Consider the following 14,580-nt stretch of genomic DNA (forward strand, 5'->3'; position numbering starts at 1 on the left):
TTTTTAAACAAACTCAAAGAAAACAGTATATTTTGTTATGCAACTATACAATACTACTACTACTACTACTACTACTACTACTACTACTACTACTACTACTAATAATAATAATAATAATAATAATAATAATAATTATTATTATTATTATTATTATTATTATTATTATTATTATTATTATTATTATTATTATTATTATTATTATTATTATTATTATTATATCAGCTCTTCGCAGTGGTAGGTTCAATAAAGTAAGTTCACACATTTGTTCATTTATTATTATTATTAAATTAAGTAATAGAGTGAAACCTCTCAAAACGGACATCGGTGGAACCGATTATTTGTCCGTAAATAAAGAGATGTCCCTAAAAGGAAGGGTTCTCTCTCATAACACAACACATAATTATTTTGCAAAATTCTGCTATTATTCAATTTATTCACCCCCAGCAAGTTTTAGTGGGTGATTTTTTTTCCAAAATATTAATTTGGAAAAAAATTCCCTCGTCCCATGCTGAAATCACATTCGTTTAGTAATTAATACCGTACATAGTTACAGTTTCATTATTTACCCCGGTTACCCTAGCAGACATCTGCTACGTTAAATACAAAATGTTAACAGGGTTGCCAGCAACATACGAAATTTCATACCATTCAGTATTCTACTAATTATTCGATATACACAAACCAAATAAAAACAAAGATGGCATACTTCAATAATTATAAATATATCAACTAAACGGCCACATGTACAACAATGGTCAAAATATAGGGTGAAGATTAAACAACACAATGAAAAAGTAATTTTGAAAACAACAGAAAAGAACAGAAATGGCCGCTGATGAATAGTAGCAGTAACTATCAAATATTCATCTACATAAATAACACTAAAATATAAGCCCACTTAGAATGTGGGAACAAAACCATGAAAGACGAAAAATACGAGGTGTCCTTAAAAGTAATTATATGCAAAAGGTTAAGCTAAATTTCCATCTAAAACCCATGCAACGGAAGTGACCTTTTACAAATCGAAATCTAAATTATACAGTAATAATCTACCTAGATTCTTATATAACTGACAAGCGCTCAGAATCTAGGGAAGGAACAAAAAAATACGAAGTGTTTCAAAAATAATTTTGTACTTTTTGTCCAGCTCACATAAGAATTAAGATACAAAAACCGGAAGTGACCTTATAAAAATCGAAATCCAAGTTATGCAGTAATAATCTACATCGATCCAACTATAATATAGACCCACCTAGAATCTAGGGACGATATTACAACAGTCCGAAAACACGAGGTGTTTTAAAAGATAATTTTTGCACTTTCCAGTCCAGCTCCCATACCAATTAAGACACAAACACCGGAAGTGACCTTATAAAAATCGAAATCCAAGTTATGCAATAATGATCTACATCGACTCAACTATAATATAGACACATCCAGAATCTAGGGACGGTACTACAAGAGACCGAAAATACGAGGTGTTTTTTAAAAAAAAAATTTAGCATATTTAGGTCCAGCTCCCATACCAATTAAGACACAAACACCGGAAGTGACCTTATAGAAATCGAATTCCAGGTTATGAAATAATGATCTACATCGATCCAACTATAATTTATACCCACCTAGAATCTAGGGACGGTACTATAAGAGACCGAAAATACGAGGTGTTTTAAAGAATAATTTTGCAATTTCAAGTCCAGCTCCCATACCAATTAAGACACAAACACCGGAAGTGACCTTATAGAAATCGAAATCCAGGTTATGCAATAATGATCTACATCGATCAATCTATAATTTATACCCACCTAGAATCTAGGAACGGTACTACAAGAGACCGAAAATACGAGTTGTTTTAAAAAATAATTTAGCACATTTAGGTCCAGCTCTCATACCAATTAAGACACAAACACCGGAAGTGAACTTATAGAAATCGAATTCCAGGTTATGAAATAATGATCTACATAGATCCAACTATAATTTATACCCACCTAGAATCTAGGGACGGTACTACAACAGTCCGAAAATACGAGGTGTTTTAAAAAATAATTTAGCACATTTAGGTCCAGCTCCCATACCAATTAAGACACAAAAACCGGAAGTGACCTTACAGAAATCGAAATCCAAGTTATGCAATAATGATCTACATCGACTCAACTATAATTTATACCCACCTAGAATCTAGGGATGGTACTACAACAGACCGAAAATACGAGGTGTTTTAAAAGATAATTTAGCACATTTAGGTCCAGCTCCCATAACAATGAAGACACGAAAACCGGAAGTGACCTTATAGAAATCGAAATCCAAGTTATGCAATAATGATCTACATCGAGCAATCTATAATTTATACCCACCTAGAATCTAGGGACGGTACTACAAGAGACCGAAAATACGAGGTGTTTTAAAAAATAATTTTGTATTTTCAAGTCCAGCTCCCATACCAATCAAGACACGAAAACCGGAAGTGACCTTATAGAAATCGAAATCCAGGTTATGCAATAATGATCTACATCGACTCAACTATAATATAGACCCACCTAGAATCTAGGGACGGTACTACAAGAGACCGAAAATACGAGGTGTTTTAAAAAAAAATTAGCATATTTAGGTCCAGCTCCCATACCAATTAAGACACAAACACCGGAAGTGACCTTATAGAAATCGAATTCCAGGTTATGAAATAATGATCTACATCGATCCAACTATAATTTATACCCACCTAGAATCTAGGGACGGTACTATAAGAGACCGAAAATACGAGGTGTTTTAAAAAAAAAATTAGCACATTTAGGTCCAGCTCCCATAACAATGAAGACACGAAAACCGGAAGTGACCTTATAGAAATCGAAATCCAAGTTATGCAATAATGATCTACATCGAGCAATCTATAATTTATACCCACCTAGAATCTAGGGACGGTACTACAAGAGACCGAAAATACGAGGTGTTTTAAAAAAAATTTAGCACATTTAGGTCCAGCTCCCATACCAATTAAGACACAAACACCGGAAGTGACCTTATAGAAATCGAATTCCAGGTTATGAAATAATGATCTACATCGATCAATCTATAATTTATACCCACCTAGAATCTAGGGACGGTACTACAAGAGTCCGAAAATACGAGGTGTTTTAAAAAATAATTTAGCACATTTAGGTCCAGCTCCCATAACAATCAGAACACAAAAACCGGAAGTGACCTTATAAAAATCAAAATCAAGGTTATGCAATAATGATCTACATCGATCAATCTATAATTTATACCCACCTAGAATCTAGGGACGGTACTACAAGAGACCGAAAATACGAGGTGTTTTAAAAAAAAATTTAGCACATTTAGGTCCAGCTCCCATAACAATGAAGACACGAAAACCGGAAGTGACCTTATAGAAATCGAAATCCAAATTATGCAATAATGATCTACATCGAGCAATCTATAATTTATACCCACCTAGAATCTAGGGACGGTACTACAAGAGACCGAAAATACGAGGTGTTTTAAAAAATAATTTTGTATTTTCAAGTCCAGCTCCCATACCAATCAAGACACGAAAACCGGAAGTGACCTTATAGAAATCGAAATCCAGGTTATGCAATAATGATCTACATCGACTCAACTATAATATAGACCCACCTAGAATCTAGGGACGGTACTACAAGAGACCGAAAATACGAGGTGTTTTAAAAAAAAATTTAGCATATTTAGGTCCAGCTCCCATACCAATTAAGACACAAACACCGGAAGTGACCTTATAGAAATCGAATTCCAGGTTATGAAATAATGATCTACATCGATCCAGCTATAATTATACCCACCTAGAATCTAGGGACGGTACTACAACAGTCCGAAAATACGAGGTGTTTTAAAAAAAAAATTAGCACATTTAGGTCCAGCTCCCATACCAATTAAGACACAAAAACCGGAAATGACCTTACAGAAATCGAAATTCAAGTTATGCAATAATGATCTACATCGACTCAACTACAATATAGACCCACCTAGAAACTAGGGACGGTACTACAACAGTCCGAAAATACGAGATGTTTTAAAGAATAATTTAGCACATTTAGGTCCAGCTCCCATAACAATGAGGACACAAAAACCGGAAGTGACCTTATAGAAATCAAAATCAAGGTTATGCAATAATGATCTACATCGATCAATTTATAATTTATACCCACCTAGAATCAAGGGACGGTACTACAAGAGACCGAAAATACGAGGTGTTTTAAAAAAAATTTAGCACATTTAGGTCAAGCTCCCATACCAATTAAGACACAAACACCGGAAGTGACCTTATAGAAATCGAATTCCAGGTTATGAAATAATGATCTACATCAATCCAACTATAATTTATACCCACGTAGAATCTAGGGACGGTACTATAAGAGACCGAAAATACGAGGTGTTTTAAAGAATAATTTTGCATTTCAAGTCCAGCTCCCATACCAATTAAGACAGAAAAACCGGAAGTGACCTTATAGAAATCGAAATCCAGGTTATGCAATAATGATCTACATCGATCAATCTATAATTTATACCCACCTAGAATCTAGGAACGGTACTACAAGAGACCGAAAATACGAAGTGTTTTAAAAAATAATTTAGCACATTTAGGTCCAGCTCCCATAACAATGAGGACACAAAAACCGGAAGTGACCTTATATATATCAAAATCAAGGTTATGCAATAATGATCTACATCAATCAATCTATAATTTATACCCACCTAGAATCTAGGGACGGTAATACAAGAGACCGAAAATACGAGGTGTTTTAAAAAATAATTTAGCACATTTAGGTCCAGCTCCCATAACAATGAAGACACGAAAACCGGAAGTGACCTTATAGAAATCGAAATCCAAGTTATGCAATAATGATCTACATCGAGCAATCTATAATTTATACCCACCTAGAATCTAGGGATGGTACTACAAGAGACCGAAAATACGAGGTGTTTTAAAAAATAATTTTGTATTTTCAAGTCCAGCTCCCATACCAATCAAGACACGAAAACTGGAAGTGACCTTATAGAAATCGAAATCCAGGTTTTGCAATAATGATCTACATCGATCAGTTTATAATTTATATCCACCGAGAATCTAGGGACGGTACTACAAGAGACCGAAAATACGAGGTTTTTTAAAGAATAATTTTGCCATTTCAAGTCCTGCTCTCATACCAATCAAGACACAAAAGCCGGAAGTGGCCTTATAGAAATCGAATTCCAGGTTATGCAATAATGATCTACATCGATCAATCTATAATTTATACCCACCTAGAATCTGGGGACGGTACTACAACAGACCGAAAATACGAGGTGTTTTAAAAAATAATTTTGTATTTTCAAGTCCAGCTCCCATACCAATTATGACACAAACATCGGAAGTGACCTTATAGAAATCGAATTCCAGGTTATGAAATAATGATCTACATCGATCAATCTATAATTTATACCCACCTAGAATCTAGGGTCGGTACTACAACAGACCGAAAATACGAGATGTTTTAAAGAATAATTTGGCAATTTCAAGTCCAGCTCCCATACCAATTAAGACACAAACACCAGAAGTGACCTTATAGAAATCGAATTCCAGGTTATGAAATAATGATCTACATCGATCAATCTATAATTTATACCCACCTAGAATCTAGGGTCGGTACTACAACAGACCGAAAATACGAGATGTTTTAAAGAATAATTTGGCAATTTCAAGTCCAGCTCCCATACCAATTAAGACACAAACACCAGAAGTGACCTTATAGAAATCGAATTCCAGGTTATGAAATAATGATCTACATCGATCAATCTATAATTTATATCCACCTAGAATCTAGGGACGGTACTACAAGAGACCGAAAATACGAGGTGTTTTAAAGAATAATTTTGCAATTTCAAGTCCAGCTCCCATACCAATTAAGACACAAACACCGGAAGTGACCTTATAGATTTAGGATTTAGGATTTGGATTTCTGGGCTTTCGGCATCTAAGGCCATTTAGCCCTTCACGATTTGAGGGATGACGTCCCTCGGCGAGCACACAATCCGGGGAAAGGGAAGGAATAAAGGATTGGGGAAGGAAGGAAGCGGCCTGGGACCTATAACTTAGGTACCACCCCGGCATTTGCCTGGTGTGAATGAGGAAAACCCAGGAAAACCTCATTCAGGGTGGCTGGCCTGAAAAAGCTGTTACACTTTTTCGACCGAGTGCCCCCACCGGGAATCGAACCCGGGACCGCTCGCACCGAAGGCGAGAGCGTTAGCGACTACGCTACGCGGGGCCACAGTGACCTTATAGAAATCGAAATCCGAGTTATGCAATAATGATCTACATCGATCAATCTATAATTTATACCCACCTAGAATCTAGGGACGGTACTACAACAGACCGAAAATACGAGGTGTTTTAAAAAATAATTTTGCAATTTCAAGTCCACCTCCCATACCAATTAATACACAAACACCGGAAGTGACCTTATAGAAATCGAATTCCAGGTTATGAAATAATGATCTACATCGATCAATCTATAATTTATACCCACCTAGAATCTAGGGACGGTACTACAACAGACCGAAAATACGAGGTGTTTTAAAGAATAATTTTGCAATTTCAAGTCCAGCTCCCATACCAATTAAGACACAAACACCGGAAGTGACGTTATAGAAATCGAAATCCAGGTTATGCAATAATGATCTACGTCGATCAATCTATAATTTATACCCACCTAGAATCTAGGGACGGTACTACAACAGACCGAAAATACGAGGAGTTTTAAAAAATAATTTTGTATTTTCAAGTCCAGCTCCCATACCAATTAAGACACAAACATCGGAAGTGACCTTATAGAAATCGAATTCCAGGTTATGAAATAATGATCTACATCGATCAATCTATAATTTATACCCACCTAGAATCTAGGGTCGGTACTACAAAAGACCGAAAATACGAGGTGTTTTAAAGAATAATTTTGCAATTTCAAGTCCAGCTCCCATACCAATTAAGACACAAACACCAGAAGTGACCTTATAGAAATCGAATTCCAGGTTATGAAATAATGATCTACGTCGATCAATCTATAATTTATACCCACCTAGAATCTAGGGACGGTACTACAACAGACCGAAAATACGAGGAGTTTTAAAAAATAATTTTGTATTTTCAAGTCCAGCTCCCATACCAATTATGACACAAACATCGGAAGTGACCTTATAGAAATCGAATTCCAGGTTATGAAATAATGATCTACATCGATCAATCTATAATTTATACCCACCTAGAATCTAGGGTCGGTACTACAACAGACCGAAAATACGAGATGTTTTAAAGAATAATTTGGCAATTTCAAGTCCACCTCCCATACCAATTAATACACAAACACCGGAAGTGACCTTATAGAAATCGAATTCCAGGTTATGAAATAATGATCTACATCGATCAATCTATAATTTATACCCACCTAGAATCTAGGGACGGTACTACAACAGACCGAAAATACGAGGTGTTTTAAAGAATAATTTTGCAATTTCAAGTCCAGCTCCCATACCAATTAAGACACAAACACCGGAAGTGACGTTATAGAAATCGAAATCCAGGTTATGCAATAATGATCTACGTCGATCAATCTATAATTTATACCCACCTAGAATCTAGGGACGGTAGTACAACAGACCGAAAATACGAGGAGTTTTAAAAAATAATTTTGTATTTTCAAGTCCAGCTCCCATACCAATTAAGACACAAACATCGGAAGTGACCTTATAGAAATCGAATTCCAGGTTATGAAATAATGATCTACATCGATCAATCTATAATTTATACCCACCTAGAATCTAGGGTCGGTACTACAAAAGACCGAAAATACGAGGTGTTTTAAAGAATAATTTTGCAATTTCAAGTCCAGCTCCCATACCAATTAAGACACAAACACCAGAAGTGACCTTATAGAAATCGAATTCCAGGTTATGAAATAATGATCTACGTCGATCAATCTATAATTTATACCCACCTAGAATCTAGGGACGGTACTACAACAGACCGAAAATACGAGGTATTTTAAAGAATAATTTTGCAATTTCAAGTCCAGCTCCCATACCAATGAAGAAACAAAAACCGGAAGTGACCTTACAGAAATCGAAATTCAAGTTATGCTATAATGATCTACATCGATTGAACTATAATGTAGACCCACCCAGAATCTAGGGACGGTACTATAAGAGACCGAAAATACGAGGTGTTTTAAAAAATAATTTTGCAATTTCAAGTCCAGCTCCCATACCAATTAAGAAACAAAGACCGGAAGTGACCTTACAAAAACCGTAATCCAAGTTATGCAATAATAATCTACATCGATCCAACTATAATTTATACCCACCTAGAATCTGGGGAAGTTACTTCAACAGACCGACAATACGAGGGGGAGAGGGGAAGTGGAGGAGTACTTTCTATATTTGGAAAGTTGGAAGTGAGTTGGTTTGTAAAAATAATCAAAAACGATTGATATTAGTTAAGTAAAAAATTCAGAATCAAAAAAAAATACAGTGCTTCGCTTCATATATCCATTGCTTTCTATTATAATAATTGCTGAAGCTTATTTTTATTATATGGAGCGCTTACAGCACAGGCCAATCAATCCATAAAGTTGTAAGAAAAATAGACATAAAATTTGTACTGTAAGCTTAAGTACACGGAAATTTTAGTTTGGATTGTATGCATAATTATATGGAAAATCTTACACTTGTTTTCCTTTACGTCAGTCTACTTACCTTGATTTGGGACTTTCAAATTTCATCCCTTTTCCCACTGAAAAGTATCTATAATTCAACAAGGAAATATATATGCTATGACAATTTAATTGAAATTCATCGTAATTTGGCCCATTACAAGCAGCAGTGTAGTAATTGAAGGGGAAGAAGGGGGGAATTCCCAGACACCTCTAAACACTTATCTCAAACCTTGTTTGCTTTTGCCTTCTAGGGGGGAGGGAACTTGGTAATGACATCAAACTTTCATGTGTAATTACAAAAACTAAATTGATAAACGAATAAGAAATCATCAGTTTATCAGGTTTTAATTGATAATTTATGCACAAGATTTCCTATCGAAGATGTGGTAGATGAAGTTTCTGTTCTCCATGAGTCGACATTGCCAACTGACATGGTCGATATGGAAAAGATGTACGGTGATAGAGAGGTGATACTTCTTGTGGAGGATTTCAAAACTGAGCGAGAAAAATCGTTATCAGATTTAAGTCTAACAAGCAGATTGTCGAGTATTACAAATTTCCACGACTGAGTGCGAACAGGGATTTCCCCTTATGAATTTATAGATGACTGACATTAGAAATAGACTAAGTGCTCAAACATTGTCTAACTTATTGTTCATCAATGTTAATGGCACACCGCTAGACAAGTTCAAAGTAGACGAGCTAGTTATTTCCTGGCTGAAGGATGGACATCATTCCGCTGCGGATGATTTACCACGAAAAAGCCCTGGAGGCCAACAGGAAATAAACCCGATTTCAGATTTGTTTTAAGGTGGCAAATTACGAGTTATGGAAAATGTATACTTGTATTACTAATGGCTTATTTGTGTTTTTTAGGGATGGGCACGAGTCGATGCTAAAACTCCCTGTCGAGCTAAAACTCGACTCAACTCGAAACGAGTCGAGTCAAAATTAATTTTCTCGAGTCGAGTTCCAAGTCGAGTCACTGTTTTGAGACCGAGTTTCGAGTCGAGTCGAGTTTGAAGCATGTCTCTCTCGTTCAGCTCGTTTTAGCTCGTTTTGAAATCATGACCTGACTAGACTTGAAAGCGAAAGCCATGAGAAATATAAGTAGTAAAGTGGATTACTTTTAATGTTGCTCACGAGAGGGGACATTGTTCGCGTCTCGTCTCGTCTCGATAACGAGACAATAGATTTTTATAAGTAGACAGTCTCAAATGTTGTGAGCACCAATAAAGTATGTATACTGTGTAGATCTTACTATCAAGGTTGAGACTTGTACGGTCGAATTTTTGAGCCCAAGCAGAAGCCCAACCCAGGCAGTGATGTCAACAGGTTCAGCTCGGTTCAACTGAGAGAACAACTCGATCCGGCTCGGTTGGGATGATCCATCGGCACGGCTCAATTGAACCGATAGCTTAAGCCGGTTTGGTTGGGATGAGCCATCGACTCGGTTCAATTGAGCGAAGGATCGAGCAGACTTTGTTGGGGTGAGCCACCAACTTGGCTCAAGTGAGCCGATGGCTCGAGCCGGCTCGGTTGGGATGAGCCATCAACTCGGTTTGGTTCGACTCTGGTGAGCCATCAGCTCGAGCCGACTCGCTTGAGGTGAGCCATCGGCTCAGTAGACATGACATGCAAACGATTTTTTTGAGATCGGCTCTGTGGTGAACGAGTCGTGAGCCGATCCATTTAAACCAATTCCACCATTACAGTCGGCACAGATGATTCAACATGATCAAATGGATCGAGTTTGTTTGTTCACTAGAAGTCAGATGTCGCTTTTATTGAAGTGACTGTATATCTGGATCAATGGGTCTTGTATCTGGGCCCTAGTTTTAAAAAAATCTTGGTTCGGATATGAGGAAGACTATTACAAAATTAAGTTCTTGTACAATCAGGTGTAAATTTCCAGCTCGATAAATTTCTTGTGAGCTACACTAAGAAAAAAATGTAGGTAGCGTACTTAAAAAGATAGGTTACATGCGTAATTCCTGTAGTTTTTGAACTTAACTTACACCAGACTTATAACTGAAAACGGTCCATCTATACGTACTTTTCGCATGAAACAATATAGGCGGTCAGAATCTCACATACAAATGGACGTATATAACATATAGCGGAGGAATGTAAAATAAATATATGCATGTGATATACGGAAAAACTGTTAGATGTCAAACATCCTGCAACGGCATGATGTAACATATAAGAGCAGTGCGTATGTAGCATAAGGATAACGTATGCTCCGTACTGATTTCTGTAGTAAGCAAGAGGATTCCGTGTATATGTACAATATACCGCTGTCCGGAGAACGGATTTTTCTCAGTGTATCTTGAAGAATTAATGGATAGAAGCAGTGATTAGTAGTTTTCGTTGGTTCCAGTTAGTGAGGCCATGGCAGGGCGGATCTAGGAGGTAAAAACTGGGGGGGGGGGGCAGTCGGAACCAAGATTATGATAAGTATACCTTGTTTATTATAAACTTTCAAAGTTATATAAGTAATAGCTTAAATTATTATTGTCACTCAAAAAACTGGGGGCCTAGGCGCCCCTGACCCCTGCCTAGATCCGCCACTGCGCCATGGGTCCCTATCCCTCCCTTTCTGTATGACTCTGGTCAACCGGAAAAGAATAATATACTTGCTTCTACCGCCTGTTCAAACCAAAGCAAGCAAACTTTTTGAGAATAGAGCCGGAACCGCACACATAGAGGGCAAGCATATTCGCCATTTGGCAGGAAAGAGGTAGCAAAAATGACCACTGTTTCCAGTTAAAGTTTCCTTAACGTAACAATTAATTTTCACATATATACAATACTCAATTATAGATACAAACGCATACATAGGTAGCAAATGCATTCATCAAGAAATTACGTTAATGCAATAATAATAGAGAAACCTATAGGATACAATTCGATACATCTTAGGTTTAACTGTTTGTCACTCATCTTCTAACAACAATGCTTCGTGCAGCAATGTGATGGTATTAGAATAGCGGCAAGTTAACAGTTGATTTCTACATAAGGTGAAACAAAGGTCGAGTTTGTTTGTTCTATGGTCATTATTTTCTATTTATGACAGACCTCTTGTAGGATAGAGGAAACCTAAAACGGAAGGGGGAAAAGTAAGGTGAAGACAGCAAAACATTCTTTTGACAATTATCAGTCCTCGCATTTTCTCCCTACTGAGATACCTTCAAGGGGTAAAATATAGGCCTTGTATAGTTCATTGACCTCAATGAAAAAAAAAAAAAAAAAAAACCTATGTGCCACACAATATACATTCTCCTACACTACAGAAAATCTACAGACCACATTTTTAAAAAATCTGGTTTTCCGTATTGCAACGAAAAATCCCTAGATCTAAAAATAAGTTGATCAGGCAACCTGTTATATCCGCATCTGCAAATAGCGGTTATACTTTATCTGTGTTCCTGAGTCTTTTACAGTTGGGAGGGAAAAAATAAACTTTTTCTCTGGAGACCGACTGGTTATGATTTACAACATGCTGTTTGGCACAATGTATTTACTCATATGTTTCGTATTTTGTGAATCTACCGTCGGCAAATCGGACAAAATGTTCTTTCTTTTTTGTGTCCTGTACGTTTGTTTGAAGCGGTAAAACCTCAAAACTTCTAGATAGTGAGAGGATTGGGCCACAAAAGAATCAACAGAAAGATGCGGAAGAAAATACTTATAAGCTTGTCTAAGTAGCGGCCTAGCTGATTTGAAATTAAATGAAATATTTAAGTTTTACGTTCCTCGATTATGACAACTAGGCTAAAGAAGACGGTGTTGATGATAAATGAAAGAAATCATGGAATGAAAAAATTGGGAGGAAACGGGAGAACACCGAGAAAACTCACGCACACAGTGTTTGTCCACCACAAAGTTCACTTGGCATGAGCTGGGATCGATCCAAGGACCCCATGCACCAGAAGTGAACGCTCTACCACTGAGCCACTGCGGTCCACCTAGGTGATTTGTCCAAAGGATATGCCTATAATATTTTTGTGGTAATAATGCGTAGCGTTTGCCACGAACATTAAAATATTGAATATTTCAATAGATCCTGTGGAATGAGTGAGCTAATCTTTTTCAGGACTAAGGATGTAAGAATATCTAGAATAATATGGGAAAAATTATTGTTTATGACACAAAAGGACACTAGAAGTGCATTTCATTTAAGTTTCCCAAATTTTGCTCCGAAATATTGGCTGCCCTAAGTGACTCTTCGTATCCCCAGTTTTTTCGAGGGAGATACCATTGAAGTTGTAAATTAAGTGAAGATCAAAAGCATCACAAATTATAGTTCTGAAATTAGAAGGTAACTTCCAATTGTCTTACGCAAAGAAATCTCGTTTAACAGATTTGTCATGATCTAGACCTATCAGCCTTTTGAATGCTTCTCGATGAAATTTCAATCAGTGCGTGCTGTGGAAGTAGGGAGGGGAGCGCAGAACAACAGTCCAAATGACATTAGGTCTCTTTCAACAATAAAACGTTCTTTTATTTTAAGTGTGTTCTGCTATTTAAGCTATTAGGATAAGGGAGAGTGAACAGTTAGGAACAGAAAAGGTGCTATAATTTTCATTGTGGATGGATTTTAAATTTCTGTGCTTTCGCCATCTATGGCCATTTAGCCCGTCACGTTTGAGGGATGACATGCCTCGACAGTCTCCGGGGAAAGGGAAGGAAGGAAGAGGTCTGGGACCTATATATTAGGTACCACACCGGCATTGGGCTGCTGTAAATGAGAAAAACTTAATTCAGGATGATTGGCTTAAAGAAGCTTTTTACAAATTTTCGACCGAGTGCACCCAGCGGGAAGCAAACCCGGGACCGCTAGCACCGAAGAGAATTTTCATTGTGTAATACTATACTGTTTTCAATCATTACGCAGGACATTAAGCTGATCCGAGGCCTACCAGCTTCTGGTAGAGATGCCAAGGAATGCACCTTCCCTGGGAATGTACTTTATGTCTTAGGGCAATTAATTTGGAGGGTCCTATAAACGTATGACCCCATGCCTAGCATCACCCTCCTACGAAATATAAACCCGGAACCTTGTGAACGAAGCTCTTGCCTCTTAGACATCACGACTACCGAGATTGGCAGTCAACTACGTTTTAGTATTCAGATACAAACCACTTCATATTTTTACACGATGTTATAATAATAATAATAATAATAATAATAATAATAATAATAATAATAATAATAATAATAATAATAATAATAATAATAATGTGTTGTAGTAGCATAATTGATAATAATTATATTGTCTATGTAAAATACTTGAAAAGAGTATTTAGAAATACACACAGGATTTGGCTCGAATTGGCTCGTTTTGGTCACTTCCGGTTTTTGGGTTTTACATTATATGGGTACTGCAAAGAAAAATATTAATTTTTTGAAGAAAAACATCTGTATTTTCGGTCTTTTGTAGTACAGTCCCTAGCTTCTAGGTGAGTATAAATTATAGTTGATCGATGTAGATTATTATTGCATAACTTGGATTTCGATTTCTGTAAGGACACTTACGGTTTCTGTGTCTTCATTGTTATGGGAGCTGGAATTGAAATTGCAAAATTATTCTTTAAAACCTCGAATTTTCGGTCTGTTGTATTACCGTCCCTAGATTCTGGGTGGTTCTATATTATAGTTGAGTCGATGTAGATCATTATTGCATAACTCGGATTTCGATTTCTATAAGGTTACTTCCGGTTTTTGTGTCTTAATTGGTATGGAACTGGACTTGAAAGTGCAAAATTATTTTTAAAACACCTCGTATTTTCGGTCTCTTGTAGTACCGTCCCTAGATTCTGGGTGGGTATAAATTATAGTTGGATTGATATAG

The 14,580-nt window shown here is 36.7% G+C and overlaps 1 protein-coding gene and 1 non-coding gene across 2 annotated transcripts in view; one reads left to right on the forward strand and one right to left on the reverse strand.

Annotated features, from left to right (window-relative positions):
- LOC145672544 (uncharacterized) overlaps positions 1–14,580 on the forward strand; it is a 72,042-nt gene that overhangs the window by 41,896 nt on the left and 15,566 nt on the right. The gene's annotated exons all lie outside the window — the stretch shown is intronic.
- Positions 6,209–6,282, reverse strand: TRNAR-UCG (transfer RNA arginine (anticodon UCG)). Its single transcript has one exon. It is a non-coding gene; the product is annotated as a tRNA-Arg (tRNA).

The sequence above is a fragment of the Thermobia domestica genome, chromosome 2 (genome assembly GCF_964235325.1).
Source record: "Thermobia domestica chromosome 2, izTheDome1.hap1.1, whole genome shotgun sequence".
NCBI classification, from domain to species: domain Eukaryota; kingdom Metazoa; phylum Arthropoda; class Insecta; order Zygentoma; family Lepismatidae; genus Thermobia; species Thermobia domestica.